General features: G+C 36.1%; 1 pseudogene; it reads right to left on the bottom strand.

The window, feature by feature from the left end:
- Positions 1 to 209: 209 nt before the first annotated feature.
- LOC103733704 overlaps positions 210 to 24,771 on the bottom strand; it is a 41,408-nt pseudogene continuing 16,846 nt past the window's right edge.

Consider the following 24,771-nt stretch of genomic DNA (forward strand, 5'->3'; position numbering starts at 1 on the left):
TGTTTAGGATTGTTCTTTTTAAATTCTGTGTCTTGGGGTTCTACAGGGTGGTTCTCAATGTTGTGCCCTTTGTCTGTAAGACTCATGGCTTTTGTTGGGGACATATTTTCCTGGTTTGTCATATTATTTGTGTTTTCACATTGGCGTCCGGTCATATGGATGTTCTTTGTCGGTTATGTGTTGAACAGGAACTTCTACTCTGCTTTCTTTTAATTTAATTTTGGTTCAGAGTCCTGTCTGTTTGATCCAGAAACTGGGAATTTGGCAGTGAGGGGACCTCCTGGGTGAGGACTTAGAGGTCTATGATAGGGTGGTTCATTAATTTGGTTTGGGAATTTCTTAATTGTAGTTATATTACACAGTGTCGCTGAATATTTCTGAAGAAAAGTAAATGAAGACAAAATATTTGGAAATTTCTCTTCTAGATTCAAAATAGTTTAGAGTAGAATCACATCTCCAAGACTTGTCTGATTACCAACAAGATAGGTCTGTCCTTGGTCCCTTAAAACCTTTTAAAACACAGTACTAAAACAGGAAAGTATTGAAAGTATCTAATTAGAGCTTTCTGGGCCATGACAACCACTTCCTTTTTTTCCCGTTGCGTTTTAAGAAAAATGTATGTTAAGCAGTTATAGCAGATCCAGCATCCTGTCCACATACATGTCAATCAGGGTTCTCTCCTTGAGGGGATTGCTGAAGAGGTGGTGTTTTTCTGCTATGCAGTAGACAATGTTTAGTGTCTGTATGGAATTCATTTCCTCAATTTCAACCGTGGGCACTTGCTGAAACGACAGAGTATCGTCCTGCAGCTTGTGCAGCTGTTGTTTTTGAGTCCAGAAATTCTTCATCAAACTCTCCTTCTGTGGCAGCTAATACCAAGCTAATGGATTCCATGCAACCTCTTCTGTTCACATAGTTGAGCTTTGGCCTGTAGGTTGTGATGACTTTTCAGACTTTCTGGTCCATGGAGTCCCAATGCTCATATTTTAATTGATAAATTAGTTCGTTTTTAATATCAATAAGACTACAGAAGTGTTTGTATTCAACAGTCATATATTTTAATTTTTGTCTCATTTTTTTTCTGATTAAATAGTGTTTTTCAATATTTTGTTTCATCATTCTCTTAGCCAGAGAGGTCTCAATCCCATTACTATTAGAGAGGAAGTACACACATTCTCAAACCATTAGAGGTTGTTAAAAATGAATACCTTCACTACCTCACAGGAAAGCACTAAATTCAAACTGATTTCATCAATTTCTCTATCTTGTTTTTGTTTTATCATGTATTTATGAATATATATATGCACTTAAAACTCATATCTTTATATCTTTACTGTTTATGCTGATCTATTTAATCTAGCTTGTTTAAAATTTTTATTTATTTATTTGTATTTTATGTATGGAGTGTTTTGCCTGTATGTGTGTAAATGCACTCATGTTGTACAAAGCCCACAGAGGTCAGAAGAGGGCATGGGATCCCTTGGAACTGGAGTCATAGACAGTTGTTAGCTACCACGTGGGTGTTGGGAATTGAACCTGGCTTCTCTGGAAGAGCAGCCAGTGCTCTTAACCACTGAGCAATCTGTCTATAGACACCGAGTTAATCTATCTTGTTGTATTAAACCTGTTATTAAATATATCTGTTTAGTGTTAAATTTCATATATTTTTTAGTTCCAAGAATTTCTACTTATTTACAGTATTCAATTCCTTTATAAAATTTTATAGTTATTTTCTCATAATTTGCATTACATTTTAAAAACTAATTGTGACAAATTCCTCTAATAAATGAATCAGCTCAGAGTCTATCTATGATTGATTTGATTTCCTGTCAAAGAACAATTATTCTATCCAATGGCGAAACAGAGGAGATTGTCATGAACTGCAGACTGTGCTGACTCCAGTTAAGCTTGTGTTTTTGGAAAGCTAAGACTATCTCCTTATAATTTCTACAGCACAGACAATCCATCCATATCAGTTCCTATCTTGAAGTATTTATTCTGCCTGTTTTTCTTGGTGGATCCTAAACACAGATTTCTTAGTTAGTGTCAGGAGAATGAGCAAAGCTGTTTTGTTTTTGGTGACTTTTTCTTGATTTGTTATCATTTTGGCCCTGCTCACAAAGAATGAAAATTAATCTTGGGCTGGGTTGGAGCTTGCTTCTACTCACCTCCTTTGTCTTTGGATAAAATTTCTTTTCAAGGGTGGGGGTGCAGGGAGGGTGACATATGGAAATCTTGACCTTTTATGCAGCAGTTAACCTTGATGTAAACCCTCATGGGATTCATAGACTATCCCTAGCCTAGAATGTCTAGACTACCTTCTAAATATGCCTCCTAGCAACAAATTCTTGAACAGAAAAGAAACTTTTCTGAGGAAAAGTGAGTTTCTAGTAAGAGTGATGTGTGAACTTTTCTTGGAGAGATGAAAAAATATTCTCTTCACTTTAGATAGGAAACCAACAAGAGATGAAAGAAATGATTCTATCTTAGTACAGACTCAGAATAGTGGACCAGTGAGTTTAGGTGAGGTGTTACTTAAAGAGCATGAGCAACCTATGGGCAGCTAATAAAACTGATGAAAAATTTCCTCTAGGAACTATTAACCTTAATGTATCTTTGTAGAAGGATAAGAATTCTTGAGCCTCCCCTCTACTTGTGATGAACCCAATCTTTTATGGACAATCACAGCTTCTAAGAATTCAAGAGGGCACTGATCAGAAGACAGTATTCCAAAGCAAATATGTTTATAATATATACTGGAAAGATTTCAAGTAAGATGAGGGCAAAACTCATCAGCTTGTGTTATAGAAAACAAAACTCTTAGTTTCTCAGACTACGCTGCTCATTTTGTCTGTTGTGCCAAACCAAAAAGAAACAAAGCAAAACAAACAAGCAAACAAAGGAACTAAAAACAACAAAAATGTTTTGGAAAACAAAGAATTGGAACCAAAGGGCTATTTATCCTTTGTCTTTTATTTACAGGGGACATTAAAATGATTTTGGTTACTGGTGCACTATAGAACATTTACCATGGAAAATAATATACAAATAATTAGGCATAAGCCTCTTGGTTTATTTTGATATACTACCTCAGGATTTTTGTTTAATCTAAATAATTATATCAAGTACCATTGGAATCATGTTTCTAATACTTTCCAAAGTCTTCATTTGAGACAGCTACATTAAAAGTGTAAAGATTGTTGTGACTTCTTTTATTTCTTTCCCATCCTAACAACTCCTAACGTGTTTGATTTGCTGATCCTGAAACTTAATTAGCACATACTGCTTTCTACCCTCCATACAAATTGAGATGTTACTAGTTTGACTCAACTGCGGCAACTATTAAATAGTATCATTTAATTTCTATTGTTTTCAAAACTTACCTGAGTATATATATTTTTGTAATTATTTGGCATTTTATGCATAGCTAGTTAAAAGAAATAAACTTTGGAATGACCTCGCTTTCGCTTTCTCAGCATAGTAACTCTATACTGTTCACAGCACAAACTGAGGCATTAAAATGAAACTGCAAACAATAAGCCTTTAGCAAGCTATTACTTTGTTTCTTATACTAGTTAGTCCAGGGATATTGAAGAGTTACATATACACATATTGATAGGTTTTTCTACACTACAAGCCACACAAAAACCCAAGTTGCTTTTTTCTAGTTGCCCTGCCTTGCCATGTACTAAGCTGTGTACCTATTCCATTATCTGCAAAGTCAATGAGTATTTGGATCTGTCTGCCAAGGGCATTATCCAATATTGCATCTTCAGAAGGTAATAAGCAACTTCTAGCAAATACATGTTTAACACTCAGGCATTATGTTCATTGCTCTGTCCATGCTTTTGCAAGTGAAGCCCATGAATATGATGTTTAAGTTGTCAGTCATGAGCTTGTTAAAATTTGATGAGTTCTATTCTTAAATATTAAGGGGATATAGTTTATTAAAGAAGGTAATTTAAGTCTCTGACCATGGTCTGTCAGGAACTCATGATTTCCTTTCTTATCTAAGCTTTTGGTGGCATAAAGACTTCAGAAGAGTGTACCAATTTCTGCTGCATCTGTACAATGTCCAAACCCCTCTGTATTACATATTTTCTATCTCAGAGATTGTTATTTTTGTAGTCTTGATCATTTTAGAATTTTAATTGGCAATAATATAATAGGTTGAGAACCTTGATTTTATATTGAAATGATATCATTTCTGTTATGGGAGTCCAAGGCAAATTGGATGAAACTAATCTTGGTCTTCCAAAAAACTGATCAGAAATTTACTTGACATATAAAACAAGACAGAATTATTGGTTCATTTAAAGGCCAAAACATGATATTCTGTGCTCTCTTACATTATATCAACAATCATTTGTCAATTTTAGTATTATAAAAATATAATTTAGAGGCTGAAGAGATGGCTCAGCAATTAAAAACACTGGCTGCTGCTCTTGCAGAGGACCCAGGTTCGATTCCCAGCACCCACATGACAGTTACCAACTGTCCGTAACTCCATTTCCAGAATATCCAACACCCTTTTCTGACTTCCATGAGCAATGCTTGACATGGGTGCACTTACCTGCATCCAGGCAATACATTCATACATCTAAGATAAAAATGATAAATAAAATATTAAATAATAATAATCTAGACAAAAGCTTGAGAAAAACATAAAATAAAGAAAACATATTTAGAGTCAATTACATATATTCCTTGGTATTATCATTGGCGAAGTAGAGATATTTTAACTCAATTTGATTTTATACATTTTCATTAATCTTTATTTTGTTTAAGAAATGGACATTAGTTCCTGCTTGTATTCACTTTCTTATTCTCTGATGGTAATAAGAATACTTTTTAACATGGTCAAAGGTGTCTTGCTTTTGTATTTACAGTGTTGTCTTTAATCATATTGAAATCACTGAGATCTTTCTTGAAGTGAGGATAAAAAGGGCTACATTTCTCCACGAACATCCTTAATTTTAAATCTGCTGTTGGTCTTGGGGCTTAAATTCAGCAAGTCTCTTGGCCTTCTGGCACATGTTCACTCTTGTCATTGACTTTGTCTTGTCATCAGCACTATTAAAACTCAAAGATCTAATTCAGGCTGCTTAACCAACTTAAGTACTCATTTCTCTTTTCATCATTCACTGTCCTCTAGCATTTGCCAATCTGGTTTATATTCCCGGATTAACCCAAGGACATCCCCTTCTGTTTTCTGTATCTAGAATGTTTTTCTATTACCTCTTTTCCTTCATGACTATTCTCAGTATCTTTTCACTGATGATGCTCTTCCTAACTACCTTAGTAACATTTCTTCGTGATCTCACTACCACCTAAGCTTGGTATCTCTATTCCCTGGGGTGTTTCTCAGCATAATGCTCATTATGACCCGATAATACAATTTATACTATCACTAATTTTGTTTTTTTTTTCCCCTTAAGATAATTGAAGCTTCAGAGCAGGTACTGTGTCACTTTTATCTCTTCTATTGAATCCCCAGTAAATAGAGTGGTTTCTTAACACCTAGTAAACACTTAGTAAACAGTTACTGCAACAGTGAATAAATGAATTATTAAAGTTTAGTTGTTTTACAACATGAGAAATTACCAAGGAATTGCAAGAATGCTTTTCTAATGTGACTCAAGGAGGATGCTAGGTCTGAGCTGAATAAAATATAAAGATATAATGAGATGATAAATAAGTAGAACTCTAAAGTAATGATGTTTTCAGAGAGCCACAACCCTAACAGTGAATAATATTCTGTGTAAAGGTGTTATAGAATCGAGTTATTGTAATGTGTAGCAAGTGAAAAAACATGAACATTCACACTCAAAGTTTTTAAAATTATGACTTATCAAATTAAGACCTGCAAAAATAAAAGCAAGCTAAAGGAGAAATTTATATATAACTAAAAAAACTCCAAAATGAATGATTATTAACAAAGAAGAGATTTTGTGAATCTGGACTTGAAATCACATTTGATCTAGTCTCCAGCTCAGTACTATAGATGAACTGGTTAACTCTCACACATACAGCAGAAATCACCTCAATGACATATTACTGCCTGTGACCTTGAAATATAAGACTGTCCATAGTCTTGTCACTATAAATGACAACTCTCAAAATTTTCTAGTTTCTTCAAATTTATTTCTTCTTTTATAAGTAGAAAAACCTTACAAACACCATGAAACAATAACACAAAGACACAAAGTTTTCTTTATATGCTTTCCTTATACACAAATTATTTTCAGAAATAAGCAATTAAAATTCAAGCTTTCTTTCAAATTACTTTGAAATGTTTCATATGTTCTTTTTCACAAATACTGACAAGTTATAATGCTCATTCTTTACAAATGAGGAGAAATAATTACATGGCACTCGTTCACACTACCTTCTAAACTTATATTAAGATTTCCGGTTCTCTTAACTATAAAGCAATATATAGAAAAATTCAAAATATTTGTAAGTAAGCTCCCATTTTACACATGTGGAAGAGCTTCCATTGGTGTCCTCAGTGTTGTTTTGTTTGTTCATTTAATGGCATTATTTTCTAAGTCTATGGCCCCAAGATGACCTTGAAAGCAAGTGTTTGACTTTCAATATTATACCAAGCAGCACTTCCTTACATTCTGTAAGCCAATAGTAGAAATAGTGTATGCTGCAGCTGTGTGTTCAAACATTTGCTTTGGAGCCATGAGACTTGCATTCAAATATCAACTATGTCTATTACTGCTATGTCTACGACCTTAGTCAAATCACATTCCTACATCTATGAGGATCTTTCCTTCTTGTAGAAAGTGGACTAAGTCTGCAGACAATTAAAGAAAAAACACAGCAGTGATTAAATATCTGGAAATATAAAATGCATGCATGTCTCCTTGAAGAGTCTCAATGAAATAAATTATATTATTACTTTTGTCAACATTACTCCACCATCTGAAACTCTTAATCCTTTTAATAAGTTTTCAGTACAGTAAAAAAATATTTTTAATACATCCATCTGTTATGTTCTCAAAAATGTTTCATTTAACTTAACCTAAAGTCAGCCTAACATACAAACTATTTTAACATGTCTAAAGCTAAGGCCATACTTAAAGACACCATATGCAAGACTAACACAAATGGAGAATGCTCTAATCATGGAATCTGTAGTGTCTCAGAGAAAAAGGGGGAAAAGAGTAGATATTTTATAGCACGAAGTACAGACGAGGCTAGAAAGAACTATGTATAGGGGAATGGACTGAGCAAATGCTATCAAGGACCATTTTTCTTCATGGTCAGAAGATTCTTAGCAGAGGTCACACTGTGGCATTCTTCTGCATTTTCATGCTTAAGCTCACAGGTAGAACAAAGTTCAAGATCTAGGAAAGAAGAAAAGATGAAAGTTAAGTCAGGTGAATGGGTACTTGGTGGGTATTTAGTCAAACATAAAGGTAGCAAGCATAAAATTGGCAGATGTTCCTTTTCATATTACTAAGCATCTAGTATATCATTTTGCATGTTTTACCTTGAAAATAGATGTCAATGTATAAAATGTGAAGTAGAAAAAATTGTACAGATGAGACTGTAACAACTCAGTCACAGAATATGAAAAAGGGATTCAAGGAAGTGTCAACAAAAATGTGCTCCTTAACTTTAAATTCTCCCTAAATTCTAAATTCAATTTACGTTTCATATTTGATCTAAGAAAATGCTTATGCCAACAGACTGGTCAATTCTGGGGGCCGTAATCAAGAGAGCTGCAGCAATATAGTCTCCTCTCTGGTCCTACAATCATGTTGGAAACAGAAAGACCTCAAATATCCATAATAATCCTGAGCAAAAAACAATGGTGACCTATCATGATGTCTGTTTTCAAAATATACTACAAAGCCAGAGTAAAAGAAAAAAGAGAAAATAATACTACTAGCAGCATAGGACCAACACAAAATCTGGCATACAGGCCACTGGAAAATAATAGAGAACCAAGAAATAAAGCCCACACAGCTACAGGCAGATGATTGACAGTAAAGGTGTTAAAACCATGTGTTGAAGAAAAGGCAGACTTTTCAACAAAGGGTACTGAGAAAACTGAATATCCACATGGAGACCAAAACAGACAAGAACCAACAAAAGGAAAAAAAAGTAACAAATACCTATTTATAGAAAGATTTCAGTATTGTAAATAAATACCAGATTAGGTCACTGGACTGGATTACTGACAGAACAAACCAAGCTAAAACTGGTAGAGTTTTAAATGATTTCACAAATAAGAAACAATTACAACATGGAGTTTTTAATTTATGAAAAAAATCCCTTATATTAGAAAATGTCCTTGGTAAGTGCCAGTATCAGTTCAATGTCAGGTGGTCAGTTACAGCAGAATCACATTGTCTCCATAATTCTATTTTGTCTCCTAGTACTATCTATACAATACAAGAAACACAACCCCCAAGTAAGTCCTCTCCCTTCAGTTGCTCTTAGACTACTTAAAAATCACTAATTTTAGAGGTCATGCGGTCAACAAGCACATTACTAGCTTATCACTGGTGCCACTGTAGATCACACCTCTGACTTTTGCATTATGTCTAGGTTATTTGCTAGAAATTTGAAAACTGTTTTTGCTAGAAAGAATTATTCTTCACTGGAGCCTACAGATATCTGATGGGTGACTAAAATGGGATGAAAAGCTCAGCATCTTTATTTTCAGATTGTGCTTATTCCCCTTGCTGTCTTAACCTTTGGGTCACATTCTACTCAACTCTGCATACACACACACACACACACACACACACACACACACACGCACATATATATATATATATATATATACACACATACACATATATATGTATTTCTTTTTCCCCTTCTTTTCGCTCTCTCCTTCTCTTTCTTAAACCTTAGTTCTATTAGTGCTGCCCTTATGCCCATAGTGCATGAGTATGGGGGCATTTGGCCACCCTCCAAAGAAAGTCGCTCTCCCTCACTTAACAGCCTCATGTTGATCATTTAACAAGTGTTTTTGTCATAGCCTAGAGTATAGGCTTAGTTTGGCTGATCATTCATGTGTTTCTTTACCCTGACTTTGTGCTTTCTTGGCAGTAATAGCATCTAAAGTCCTTATCATAAGGATCAAATCAAAGGTAAGATACTTGTGACAAATAATAGTGTCAACAACAGGAGGAACGGCACTGCCTGAGTAAAGTCAGCTTCCCATTAGCCTGCAAACTTCAAAGATAGAATGCTTCCACACAAGAAAGAAAACGGTTTATGAATGGATCATACTCAGGGACAAAAGAACAATGATATATGAGCCCACCCCTGGTTCCTATCTTTCAGTACAAAATTACTTTAAAAATTGATGTATCGGCCGGGCGTGGTGGTGTATGCCTTTAATCCCAGGACTCGGGAGGCAGAGGCAGGCGGATCTCTGTGAGTTCAAGGCCAGCCTGGTCTATATACTGAGTTCCAGGACAGCCGGGGCTACAAGGAGACCCTGTCTCAAAGAGACAGAAAGAAAGAAAGGAAGAAAGAAAGAAAGAAAGAAAGAAAGAAAGAAAGAAAGAAAGAAAGAAAGAAAGAAATGTATACATCAAAGGCCTTAATATGAAAATTTTCTGAAACTACAAGAAGAAAACATTTCATGATACAGGCAAAGGCAAAGTATTTCTGAAAAGAATTGCAACCCCTAAGGAAGAAAAGTGAGCATCAGCAAACGGTATTGCAGCAAGCTGAAATGTTTCTGCACAGCAAGAAAGGCTGTCAGCAGAGAGGAGAGGCAATCTATAGGATGGATGGAAATCTTTGCCAGCTATTCAACCAACCAGAGACTAACATTCAGTATATATATAACTAAAGCATGTGCTTTAAAAGTATGCAGTCCAAACACTCAGTAAGAAAAGGAACTAAACAGACAATTTTCCAAGGAGTGTTACAAACGGTCTATAAATACATAAAATAATGTTCACCATCTTTATCCATCAGAGAAATACAAATCAAAACTTTTTTGAGATTCCATTTTATCACGGTTAAAATGGCTATTATCAAAACACAGTCATAAATGACAAGGATTCAGGAATAAGGAATTATATATTGTTTGAGGGAATGCATTAGCAACTGTTAAGAAGATTAATATGAAAACAAAAACAAAAGAAAAACCACCATATATGATCCAGGGACACCATTCCTGAAGGATTCAAAGCCAGCAGAGAATAGATAAATGCATAGCATGTTTATTATGGCACCAGTCATAATTGGTAGATTCCATAATCTTTACCTACAAGGTGCCTGCTATTGATGACTGAATAGAAAAAATGTAATATAATCATGGTAAGCAAAGTAAGTTAGACTCAGATTATCAAGTTTTCTCTCATATGTGGAATGTAGAGGGAAAAATAACATAATTATAGCAAGAGCATTATTAGAAAAGAGGAAGGGATCACAGGGAATGGGAGAGGACATACATGGGAAGGGATTTAAGTAAAGAATATTACATGCATGTATAAAAATATTAGGATATCCTTTATTTTATAATCAATATACATTATTAAAATTGGAAAAATTAACACAAGAAAAATAGCCTGACTAAAATTGTTAAAAGTAAGAAGGATTTTAATGAAACACATAAATTGATAAATAAAAACTGATAATAATACTAATACAAGTAATTTTCAAATTTAACTATATTTATAAACACTGGTTAGATTCTCAGAACTTCTAATACACATGTTAATCATTCATATTTATACTTAAGAATAGGGGATCTACAGAATCAAGAATGTTATGTTTATATTGAGGATGATATCACTGACCTGTTTGACATTGCATTAGCTAGCTCTTGTTTAGTCCTGGTGTAGGTCTCCTAGGCTGCATCACCTCATGACAGGTTGTCTTCTTGCCAACAGAGCCCCAAAATGGCACCCGGCATCTGGTGTCAAGTGCAAGCAAGTATTCCCCCATGTGCTTGTGTTTAGCCTGCTTACAAAATTGATGCAGTTCAGTGACGAGGGCGTCACTGTGACGATCTCATCTGTTCTTAACTACTTGCTAAGACACACACACTTAATCCATAGCCACACTTAATTCACACTTTCTTAGTATCTTTAAATAGAACTTTGTGGATTAACCTGCAGGGATAAACTTGAAATTTGCATATATAAATTCTCACTGTTTGAATTTGTATTTATAGTTAAGAATTTACTGTGGTTTTTTATGCTTCAATTATGAAAAAGTTTGGTCATTCCTAAAAATATAATGAATATCTATAAAAATTTAATAATTTATTTCAGCTAAAGGGGGCTGTGTGTGCTTGTGAGAGTTAGAGATCTCCATGGAGTTGTTTAAAAATAGGGCTCTAGTAATCAAGCTGTTTTTATGTTAAAACATTTATCTTCTTTCCAATTTGATCTTAGATTGTGAGCAACACTTATTTTTAGATGGAATCTTCATGTCAGACTAGGAACATACTATATATGACATTGAAACCATTCTTGTTGAAGTCAGCAATAGCTATATCTTCCCAGGTGTCAGCTGCAATGACTGACTTCCTTTGGTCTTTCTTCTCTCTGGCATTTGACATTGTTTATTCATTCTTTCCAGAAATATTTTTTTTCTCCTGGGGTTCCATGAAATGAACCACAATGGAAGTTCCTTCTCAGCTTCTATGTTCTCTTCTTTATACTTTTATCCCACACATGGAGGGCCATTTTGCATTTACTATTCATCTCTGTTTCGTTTATTTTTCTTAGGGGTACCTTAACTCCTTGCATGGCTTCACGAGCTCTAATCGAAGTTTCCTTTAAGGTGAAGTAATTGTTGCTTAGAAAAAAATGATTGTTACTACCTTGGATGTAACTCAGGATCCTATACATGTGTGCAGGTAATTACACACACACACACACACACACACACACACAACCACAACCACAGACACACAGACACAGACACAGACACACAGACATATACACAAAGACACACCGGATGTTAGATTTGTAACTAACAGACAAACACAGAAGTAAAAGTGTTGGAATCAGGAGGGGAGAGAATGGTGGGCACAATGTGGAATGATGGTTGAAGATGCCTTAAAAACGCCAATGTGCAGTGTTGGATTAACACTTACTGTGGTTCGAGTTAATTGTCCTTTCTGTTTTACCCAGATAAAATCCTTTCTTCTCAGGACTAGGGCAATTATTAAACTTTTTTTAGTGTAATTCTAGAAAAGAAAAAAGTCTGCATTTCACGTTTGTGTTTATGAAAAAGCAACATTTATAATGTGCTGAGCAAAGACATTGAATCATGACTGGGACCCAAGAAGAATTTCTGCAAATTTTCCATGGTAATTTGCTGAAATCTATAGAAAGCCTTTGATTCTTCTTCCATGTCTCTCCCTGAGTGCCTTCACCTGGCACTGATCATTCCTTCTAGAAATTCCTCACCTGTCTATTGTACCAGCGGACTCCAAACTACTTGAGCACACATTGATGTCAAAGTAATATAATATACTACTTAAAATTGAGCAACTACAGCAGAGCAATGAAAATATTTTCTTTTTTGAGACAAGGTATATCTATGGAACCCAGGTTGGCCTCAAACTCAGAATCCTCCCTTGTTGTAGCTTCCCAAGGAGCTCAGATTATAGGTACATGCTAAAACTCCAGTTTACAGCAAAGACTTTGATGGTGGTTGTTAGGCATTCTCTGTTTAAAGGAGAAGATATAAGTATGTCAAGAAATATTAACCTTTTTTAACATAAAAAAGCTATACTGAGAATTTCATACATGTGTATAAGGTGCTTTGATCAAATCCATGCCCACTTCCTCCCCTCCAACACTCCCATATACTCACCCTTCCCTCCTTCCTTCCTTCCTTCCTTCCTTCCTTCCTTCCTTCCTTCCCCTTCCTTCCTTCCCCTCCCTCCCTCTCTCTCCCTCCCTTTTTCTCTTTCTCTCCTTTCTTTCTTTCCCTTTCTTTCTTTCTTTCTTTCTTTCTTTCTTTCTTTCTTTCTTTCTTTCTTTCCTTCTGTGTGTATTTAAAATTCCTATTTTCATGGGGCTTTTTGTTAAACATGTTTTAAGAACCAGACTGCAGAGGTTAGTTGCAGTTCAAATGATCATACTCAAGACGGTGTGAAAAACCCAGTTTTTGGCAGACAAAGACAGGGGTGTACAACTTCTGGGCATTGCAACATACAGCTTTATCATCAACAAATCCATTGGGCCACATTCTCAGCTACCCTGGGAGGAGCATAGTCTGTGGGCTGTGGGTTGGACACGCCTGGTAAACAGTTAAAGTCATCTTTACGAAGTTCAGACTTGTGTTTGAAGTACTGGCTCTACCATTTCCTGGATGGGCAGTTTATTGCCCGGCATAGTCTGAATTCAAATTTCTGACTTGGCCATTCTTATTTAATGGAGTTACAGAAAGAATTAAATTGTTTAATATAGGTAAAAAATTAGTTGATGTTCAACTAAAGCAAATTTAATGCCTGGGATGCTTTTGCAGAGGTGGAACAATACTGCAACAGCTTTGGAGGGGTTTTGCTTAGTTTTCTGTTTCAACCTGGAGCTAGTTGTGCCAAGAGACAGTCTTTTATTTATGTCTAAAAGCAATATTGCTGAAGAAATGGAAACAAGTTTTATTCTTTTTGAAGAACACAACTTTTGATGCTGAGGGCTTCCAGCCAATTGGTGCAGGCAAGCGGAAACAATGCACTTGGGTTTCCCAGGCTGTGCTCCGGGATCACTGTACGTTCCAGATAGTAAAGGGACCTTGGATTCAGAAAGTCTTCCCATGCCATTCCCCTAAGACTTCATGAAATCAATTCCTCACGAGGAAAAACAGAAAAGGGAAACAACTAAATTCATTTTCTTAAAAGCATTTACTTTATATTTGTTCACCTTCTAATTTAACAAGAAATGAATAACAGCCTATAGTTTACCTGAACTCCTGCCTTTGATTATTGCTGGTAAGAAAAGAAATATTCTATAATTTGCCTTGTAAACCCATTTCCTCTAACCCGCCACAAAGATAGCTGCCACATCTAATTATGTTTGTGTAGTTTCTTAATTTGCATGAAAGAAGATAACAGAAATGAAAACTCAGAGAAAGACTAATGCAGATTACTAGCCCAGGCAAGCCGAATTTGTTATTCATTAAATGCTAATGAACCCAGCACCCCAGCTCTATTTGTCTGACTCTATTTGAGATTTGAAAGGTCTTGTAACACAGTTAAAAGTCTACAATAAACAAGATATGTGAAATGAAAGCACTGCCTTCCTTCTGTTTCTGTTTGGTGGATATACAATTATTCTTGAACCACACTAAGTAAACCAGTATTAAAAAGTATGGTTTCTTTCTTTTTATTTAAAAGCAATTTTAAAATGAAACTTTTTGTCCTAGTATCCTGTCCAGCTGCTCTGACAAAATACCCTGACAAAAACCAATTTAGAGAAGAAAGGGTGTGTTTTGGCTCACAGTTCCAAGTTCCAGTCCAATCATAGTGGGGAGGTCCCTCTAGAAGCTTAAGGAGCTAATTATATCACATACACAGCAAAGAGAAAGAATGGATGCATCAGGGTTACTACTGGGTCCACTTTCTCCTGTTTGATACAGCCTAACTCCTGAACCCTGGATTGGCATTACCTACTTTTAGGCTGGGTCATTCCACATTAACATAATCAAGACATTCCAGAGAGATATGTCTACAGACAGCCTGTCATAGACATTCCTCACTTAGACTCTCTTTCCAGGTGATTATAGAATGTGTCAAGCTGAAAATGGAAACTACACATCACACTTTTACTGTATGTATGTTTGCTTTAATTTCTGTGCAGCCTAGACTTTCATTTTGCCTATTTTGAAGTACAACATGTTGTAAAAAACATCAAGAATAACCCAGGCGTGGTGGCACATGCCTTTAATCCCAGCACTCGGGATCTCTGTGAGTTCAAGGCCAGCCTAATCCACATAGTGAGTTCCAGGGTAGCTAGGGCTATAGGGAGGCCCTGTCTCAAAAAGACCAAAAAAAAAAAAAAAAAAAAAAAAAAAAAAAAAAAATCAAGAATGAGATGGAATGTGAATAAATAGAAATATATCTATTTTCATCATTTAAACACTATTTGTTAATATTAAAACTACATTTTTGTTACAGCTTTTAATAAAATGTAACAGGTGGAAAGTGATAACTTATGTTATTACGATAACTTAGCAAGTACTACTTGTTTTTAACTTATTTGTTATTAGATTTTTTTGTGTACTTGGCATATAATTTCATTATATAGAAATACTGAATTTGCTTATGTTAAAATAGCATTGATTTATTACAAAGTATTCTATGCTCTGTATTGGCTTGATGCTGCAATATTACAAACAGTAACTAGAAGATCAGTAATCTCTTTCATCACCACTCATCTGCTGAAACCATCTTCTGCTGGATTCATACATGTGTCAACAACACTTTTTCACGTTAAAGACGACCCTTCTATGAATAATGCACATAGCAGAGCCAGATATTTTGTAACACAGATATAGTAGCTACTTTTCTTGCCATTGTGAACAATTTCAAGGCGACAGAAGTTGTTTGCACTAACAGTGTGAGGGATGTGGTCCCTCATGATGGAGAGGGTGTGGCAGTGAGAAGTTCCACAGTGAGTTGCTCTTGGGGGACCAGAAAGCAGAGAGCTAGAGATACTGGAAATGGTCTGGGTTATAACCTCTAACCCTCCTGCTGGAAATCTACTTCCTCTAGCTAGGTCCCAACTCCAGAATGTTCTACAGACACCTAAAATGGTGCTAGCAGCTGGAGACCAAATGTTCAAACACAGGGGACCTGTGGGAATATTTTACACTCAAACTGTAACAGCAGATAAACAAGGCCCCTCACGCTCTTGGAAGGAGTTGATTGGCTTTAGCTTTTAACTGGCGGCAACTACTTAATTCTCTCACTAATTGTTTTCAAGGCTCACTTTCAGAGGTTTCGTCTTGTAAAGTTTAAAGTCTCACAGTAGCACATAATAACTGCTTTATTTGTCATCTATCTTACCTCATTTTTCTTAATGCCAACTTGGAATAATCACCTTCATTGGGGGCATAATTGAACGCTGCGATTCAACATGCACAGCATAAGCAGTTGACTCACTTTAGCTACATGCTATCAGTTTGGAATAGTCTATGATGAACATGCGTATTTATCCATATATTATTATTTTTCCCTAAGCACATGATGGCAGAGCTTTGCATACTGTGCTGGTTGCTGTTTTGTCACCAGGAAATATACCTAAGCGTGCAATACCATTCGATACACATTTGTCAAAGCAACTAATAGCTTACTAACTAATTCTTAGTTATATTATTGATTTCATTAAAAAATGAGAATTGGAATTACAAACTTTTATGTTTCTAAAATCTCCCATGGTGTTATTTCTGTTGTAAGATAGAATAAATGTAGGGAGAAGTTTTAAAAGTGTTTTTAAAACTTATTCTTTGCATTCTACTTCTCATTATTTTCAAAAAGAACATAATATTAAAAATCACTTTGGTCATATTATTATAGCATAAGGCATTTTTAAAGTGATTGGTAATATGTTGTGAAAATATTTTCTAAAAGTTGTACATGACTACCACAAAAGAAAAGAAACCTAATTTTCCTCACTAGAGACACAAATCCCTCGTCTCTGATATCAACTGCTATTATTTCATGGAAAATTTGCATTAAAAGATGAGGTCTGTTTAAAAACACAAAATGCCAATGTCCTGTTTGTACCTCAGAAAAATATATGAGCAAATGTGAATTTATGCACATACACACACAAGCACACTTGCAAACACACACGCGCGCACACACACACACACACACACACACACATACACACCACTTCTTGATTTTCTTGACCTCATATTCAAAGTTCAAATAAATTATTGAAAATCTCAAAATAATAACTGGCATGAGAGAAAAATTTGAAATAAAACAATGTCTTCTATATGAACATATTGTGGATCCTGTGAAATATTGAAATATTTGTGACAAGTTTAATCCCTAGTGATGGAGAAATTTTTGATGGATACTTATTTCATTGGATACTGGACAGTTCAACATTATTTTTGGGTATTAGGTTAGAGTCAATACTTTGTTTTACAATGAAGGTTTATGGAAAGGCTAAATGGTTTTTGCTGTTTGCTTAAGACTGCCCGCATTGACACACAATGCTACAGGCCACAGGTCACCATGTCAGAGGCTTGTTTTGAGGTTGAAGTTGGAATGAAATGTGAATGAGAAATTGTGAGCCCCTGAAAGTCAGCTCTATGTAACATAAAATAATCTCTGCCAATTGACAATTTCTTCTCTATCCATTCTGGTAATAAAGAAAAGCCCTTCAGCTCCCTCCAGCCTCAGTCCTCTCAGGTCAAAATCTAAAATATGTCAGGTTGATAAGGTCAACACAGTAACAAAACAAAGATAAAGTCCTGTGGAGGAGCAGGTTGTCTTGTAAGGCTGTGCGTTTCTGGATATGATCCAGATGTTCCATCTTTGTTATGACATCTGCCAATTAAGTATCTTATAATAGCAATTCTGCACATGGGTTAAGCTCATCGAAGCTGCTCATGACTAAGTTATTTAAACTGTGTTTTGCATTCTTTTGTCCAGTCTTCCAGCCAACGTGCAGCCATGACCACTTCTACTTTATGTGCTCTGTAGAAAAAGGGTCTTTCTCGTTTTTCCTCTGTCCAGAGTATTTTTCCATCTTAGTCACCTCTTACATCACATTTCTGTATCTTAGATTCTTTAAAACAGCAAGGTCTCCAAACACAGTCAGTTGAACATCCTTAAGCATGCTCACCAACTTCTTATCACACTAATTCACATCCATTTTACTTATTTATTATTTTGAAGAAATACTGGTCTTGTTGAATTTTCAGCACTGCTCAAATGTAAATAGTGATGAATACATCTTTATACTGCACTGAATTTCAGGTTAATTTCTTATTCCATTCCTCTCTTAGACTATTAGATTCTAGTGAAAGGGTCCTAGTCTAATCTTGCTGTCTTTATATTAGTTTCTGTCACATACACACACACACACACACACACACACACACACACACTTTGTCCAGTGGAGAGAGTATACAATGGACTTTTCATTTTCCACATTTGTCGATACATGTCAAAAGCCTACACATAACTTTAATATCCATTTTATTACTGCAGATATGCCATCTTTTATCATGACAAGAAATAAGGCTCTTCTCATACCTAAATAAGAGAAAAAGAATCTATATAGAACTTTGAAAGTAATATATTTTTGTCAAAAATCAATGGCAAACTAAGCAACAAATAAAATAATTATGCAGATTGTAAAACAATATGAAGAAATTTTAGAAAACGTTCAACTTTATGCAACATTAACATGTAGATTTGCACTTGTACCATGATTTCATCTCTGTTGAAGGAATGTTAAAAAATAAAATGCATAAGACTGAATAATAAAACATCAAAATATATTTATCCAAAGTGCATAAACATACATTTCCAGGACTGTCTTTATATTATAATGTATGGTATTAAAATTTTTATGAAATATCTGAGCTGAACAACTAAGTATTTTTTCTGAGAGATTCACTAAGGCTTGTGTCATAATGAGTGAGTGAATTAATATCATAAAACTCTATGACACATAAATCTTCTTGAGGAAAAGTTTACAAAGAACAAACATGGGAAAATCACTCATGTCATATCAGTATTATAAAGCTGAAAACTTTATAGATCAGAAAAATTAGACTAATGACACATTCATTCCCACTTATAACCATTCTCATAAGACCCTGTATTTGCCATTTTCTTTTATATTCAAAGTATCTTGGCCACCACGGAAAGAAGACATGAAGGAAGTACAGGATAAGGCAGGCTCTTTCTGGACAGGGTACTGGCTGGTGTCAAAAACTTCAGGGTTTCCCTGTGCTATAACTAGTTCAGTTTGAATCTGAGCAATATAGACCCTGTCTCAAAATAAAGAGTGGATGTGGAGTTCATGTCCCTGGATAGAACTCCTTTACTAAACCTCACCCTTCCATAGCTCAGGGACCCTTGTGGAAGGGGGCAGGGATTTTAAGAGCCAGGGTTGGTGCATGATCTTAAGGAAACAGAGTCTTTCAGGCCTCTGGGAACTTGCTCATATGAACTTGCAACAATGATGACAGCATGTACAAGAACCATGCTGACTTAATCAGACAAAACCCAACATAGAATGAGGGAAATGGGCAGCAGGCCCTAATGATAGCCTAGGAACTATTGGCACTGATTACTGATGAGTGAGGGAGAGTTGATATTCTTTAAGATTTCAGGATAGGGGATGAACTTGCACCAAAGGACATCTGGATAGAAATGCTTGACCAGACTCCAGAGGCCAGCCTTCTTCTCTGGTAAATCTGATCCTGTACACTGTGCCTTGACTCCCACAACCTGAGCAAATTCAGTCTCTCATCCTCCACATCCTGTTCTCCTAGCTTTGGGCACAGCCCACTTCTGCTTTTAGCACCCCAGATCTCTGGACTACACTCTTACTTCAGAGCCACCCACTGCATGCTGATCCCCTACAACTAATTTCTTTAATCTAGTTTCTTAGAGCTCCATAGGCTGTCCCCATCCCCAACTTGCCTTTGGATTCCTGAGAACAGCATTCTACTGTGGGTATCCCCATCCCTAACCTGTCTGGCACCATGACTCCCCTGCAACCTGAACAACTCCAATCTCCCAGACCCCACATCCTATTCTCCTACTAGCCTTGGGCATAGGCCCGATTTTTCTCTTAGTGCCCAGGTCTTTGGACTACCCTCTTAACTCTGTGAAGCAGTGAAGTTTCCAAATCATGCCTTGTCTATCCCCTTACACTGGGACCACTGACAGCCTCTCCCACTGCAGCAGTGTTAGACTTCTCTGCCCTTTAAAAGGGGTCCAGACTTTTGCAGACTGCCTGAAATCACCTGAATTTAAACTCCACCTAACATGCTCCCAAATTTTCTGGTGCCTGCTGACTAGAGAGGCCCAGACCTTAGGGAGGAGCCTGAAAGCACCTGATCCTCATCTAACTTTAGCCTCTTTGGGAACTCCTAAGTATCTGGACTAGAGCCATCTGGCCCCTTTAATATAAAATCAAAAAAGGGAGCCTAAAGCACAGACAAACGAGGTTTTCATACCCAATAAGAAAACAACAAAAGCACACCAAGTGTACGAACAGAAACAGACTTAAACTCAACAAAAGAAGGCTTGAGTTTCACACCAGAATCAGAAACAATAAAAGAAATCCACATGCCAAAATCACAACGAAAAAAATAATAACATGAAAAATCCAAATAATATATCCCCACCAAGCACCAACAGTCCTTTAGAGGAGTTCTATAATGAGAACTCCCTAGAGATAACCCAGGACACAGAATTCAGAATTCAAAAGAACAATTATAAATATGATCAAAGAACTCAATGAATTTAAAGAACACAAAAACAAATAAATCAAAGATCTAAAAGAAGATAGGGATAAACTTCTGACTGAATTCATAAAGAGTTAGTTATATTGAAGAATACTCAGGCTGAAATGAAGAAGGAAGTGAAACACTCAAAAAGCCAATTAGAAACAACAGGAGAAAGCCTCACCAATAGAATGAATGAAATGGAAAACAGAATATCAAGACTGGAAGATAAAGTTGATGAGTTTGATTGCTTAAGAAAAGATTATGAAAAGTTTAAGAAAACACAGGAAATGTGGGACACCATGAAAAGACCAAATTTATTCATCATACAGGAAGGAGAACAATCTCAGGATAATGGTATGGACCTGATCTTCAACAGGATTGTAGAAGAAAATTTCCCCAAATTAAATAAAGACATGCCCATACAAATACAAGAAGCATATAGAACACCAAATAGACAGGAACAGAAAATAACCTCCCCGTGGCATAACATAGTAAAAACACTAAATGTACAGAACAACGAGAATACTGAAAGAGGCAAAAGAAAAACAATTCACATATAATGGAAAACCCATCAGAATCACACCTGACTTTTCAGTGCAAATTATGGAAACCATAAGAACCTGGACCAAAGTATTCCCAGTTCTAAATGACCACAGATGCCAACATAGAATACTTTATCCAGCAAAAAAATGTCTTTTATAGGTAAAGGGGAAAGAAAAGTGTTCCATGACTTAAATAGACTGAAAGAATTCATGTCCACAAAACCAGCCCTTCAGAGAATTCTTGAAGCAATACAAAAAGCTGAAGAAAGGAACGACTATACCCAAGAAGTAAGAAACTAAATGAAGGTATAACTGGGGAAAGGCACAGTTAGACCAAGAATGAAAAGAGAAATTAAAATGACAGGAAGCAATACACATCTTTCTTTCTTGGTACCATAGAAGATGTATTAGCAAGGGAAAAATGGGGAAAATGGGGACACTTTAAATGGGGAAACCATGGCAGAGGGTTAGATAGAGAGAGAGGAGACATAAATAGTGCCTAGCTAATTTTAAAATACCAGAGGGAATCATATTAGTCCAACAACGTAATGACAAATTACACATACCGTGTCTCTGCATGAGTCCATGTGTATAGCTACAGACTACATAACAAGAAACAGTGCCAGACAGGAGAAACCTTCTGTGAGTTCTTGGCCAGGGTGGTCCAAGAGACTCCCCAAATTACACAGTCTATTGCCACAGCCCTTGATGGCCACCTGGAACTTGATGGGAAGACCCTAATTCTGAAGAGAGAACATACTTCAGACACAAGATTTGGAGTGACAGAGCTGGAACTGACTTGAAATCACTTCCCCTGAAGGCTAGCTCTCATAGCTTTGGAGAACACTATGAAGGTATCAAGGGAAAACATCAATTGATGGTCCAACACCAACTGCAAGATGAAATAACCACATTAATGCCCAGCACAGCATACAACATTGGTGCAGTAGTGGCACTTTTATCTTGTGGATAATCAACAGCTGCCTAATTGGACTGAAAGCCCACTCAGCAGGAGGAAACTCAAGTGTTACTGTTAACCAAATAAACATGGCTGGAGTGGTCACAGGTCTTAAGAAAAACCGAAGACTGTCACATCCCTAGACTAAGGCAATTTCTTACTATGTGCAAAAATATGTATCCTTATATTTATATACAAATAGTCAAGTCTCTACTCATCAAAGAAACTTATTTTGCACCAGTTGGAGGCTATCACCAAGTACCACAACTGGTCACAGGCAGACATTGTCTATGAATTGCCCTGGCCTAAGGGATATATCTACAATGCAACCTCTACACCTAAGGTACACAGAACATGGAACAAGGGTAGAGGTCACTGAATCTCTTAATTCTTATTAATAAAGCTCCCTCATGCAACAGAGGCCAGGAACACAAAAGGTCACAAATGGCCAAAACGTAGAGGTTAAGAGTCTGTACAATGCTGGTTTGGACAGGACGCCTAAATTAAACTTCACCCACCCCAGGCTCAGGGACCATTCACCCATGCCAGGCTCAGGGACCATTGGGACTAGGGGGCAGAAAGTTTGTAAGAGGCAGGAAGGAAATGCATGACCATATGGAAACAGAATCCTACCAGCTCCTGGAACCCTGATCATATGATTCAATGGCAATGGTGTCAGCATATACAAGTCCCATGCAAACTCAGGCAGACAAAAACCCAGGATAGAACTGGGGAAATGAACAGCATACCCCAATCTTGGCTGAAGAATACTGACAAATGATTACTGCTAGGTGAGGAAGAGCTGATCTTCCTACAACAAGGGATTTTAGATAGGCTGACGAGACCTCAGTGGACAGACCTGTACTGGAGCAGGTCTGGAGACACTGACTTGACACAGTGGACCTTAGATGACAGAGTATTTAGATTCCAGTGGGGGGGGGGAGCTAGGGGAGGGGGCTGGAGGGGGCGGGGTTATAAAAATGAATAAGATTGAGATATTCTGTATAAAAAACAAAAAATCAATTAAAATATACAAAGCATAACTGATCAGTAAAATTTCAAATTTCAAAAAAAGGATTGATTAGTTAAGACTTAACATATATGACAGAATGCATGAAATCTGGTGGCGGGTTTAGGGAGCAGGGATTGGGGAGAGTAACTAAATTTGATTAAGTTCTATTATATGAAATACACGAAAACTCAATAAAATAGATGCTAAAAAATAATAAAATGTGACAGTGGGCTTGTGATATAGTTAGTGGTAGAACACTTGCCAAGCTTGTGTGAGGGACTAGGTTCAATCTCCATTATCTCTCTCTCTCTTTCTCTCTCTCACCCACCCACCCACCCACACACCCCACACACCCCACACAAATATTATATTTATGAGGTACAATGCAAGAACGAATAGCAGAGTCAGGGGACTAGAAATAAAGTAGAAAGAAAATGTTTTTGTTGTTCTTGTTGTTTAATTGTATTAAATGATAATGGGACAAAATTCACCATGGAAGAGTTTGCATGAAATATATAGCTTATTTAAATTTGAAGTTAGGAGCACAGCAGTAACAGCTGAAGTAATGCTAAAGACTTACATTACCAAGGTGACTCTTGTAGCATACCACCAATCCTTTACCAAAGTCCTTAATCAGAGTATACACTTAGGTAAGAACATTGGATTTGCCTAAAAATTGTTAATTATTTTAAGTAAACAACTCTTTTATTGCTTTTCAGTATCTAAATTCTTCCCTGAAGTGTTATAGGACATTGAAAGACTTTTATTTTCATCCCTTTTTACTTTTTACTTTTTCTAATGGAATGATTCTTTTTCTGCTCAATTTATTAACTAGGAAGGGAACTTTAACGACCTCAAAATAATACCCTTCCCTTTTTTTTCTGTCATTGAACATCAGTAAATCAGTCCTTCAGAATAGGTATCAATTTCAACTTTACTTTAGAAAACTGAAACTCAACCCTGCCTATTTTGTTTTTAGAAATTAAAAAAAAATTAAATTTAAACTATATCTGTTAGGCTTTATGTAGGATTTCTAGATGGTTGGAAATAGAATATTTATATTTTCTTACAATAACTGCAATCTATTATGATACTGAATTCCTTTAAGAAATTTAGTTTGCTACTCACTTCAAACAGATGTTTTTCACTGTAAATCACAGAAGTAAAGTTAATAGCAGTAACAAATTCTATGTAGCCAGGAGCAGCAGCTTGCCTATGGTGCCTATGGTCTTAACTGCACCTCAGACTGTAGATGGAGGACTGCTTGAGCCTGAGAATTCCAGACCTAGCCTGGTAACCTAACAAGACCTTCCTCAAACTACAACAGCTATAGGCTTTAAAAAATGGTTTTGTCTTTTAAAAACCACTCCATAAATGCCTAGCTTACTCCTTGGCAATAAAATGTTTAAATGCTCAGTTACATAATTATTTAGTGGCAAAGAAAAAGGATATTATAAATATAATTTTCCTAACTCTGTAGAACAGTATAATTTTGTTATGTACATATAACATGTTGAAAATATTCAGTATTCCCCAACCTTTATTACAACCCACAACACTTCACTATATTCTTTGAATATGTGAGGATAATTAGTGATTTGTGGGTTTTGAATTAACAGGCCTAGCAGTTCCACCATACTTCCACAAAAATATTTCCACCAAGTACTTATTGGCTAAGGACTATATGACCAGGCTCTATCCTCTTATGCATCCCCTTAAATATGAACTAGTGCCATGACTGTACAATTCTGCTAATTTCCAATGTAACAAAGGTACCAAAAGGCATAACCAAATTAAATCGTATCACTCTGAAAATGTGTGTT

The sequence above is a fragment of the Nannospalax galili genome, unplaced genomic scaffold (genome assembly GCF_000622305.1).
Source record: "Nannospalax galili isolate Female #2095 unplaced genomic scaffold, S.galili_v1.0 scaffold956, whole genome shotgun sequence".
NCBI classification, from domain to species: Eukaryota; Metazoa; Chordata; class Mammalia; order Rodentia; family Spalacidae; genus Nannospalax; species Nannospalax galili.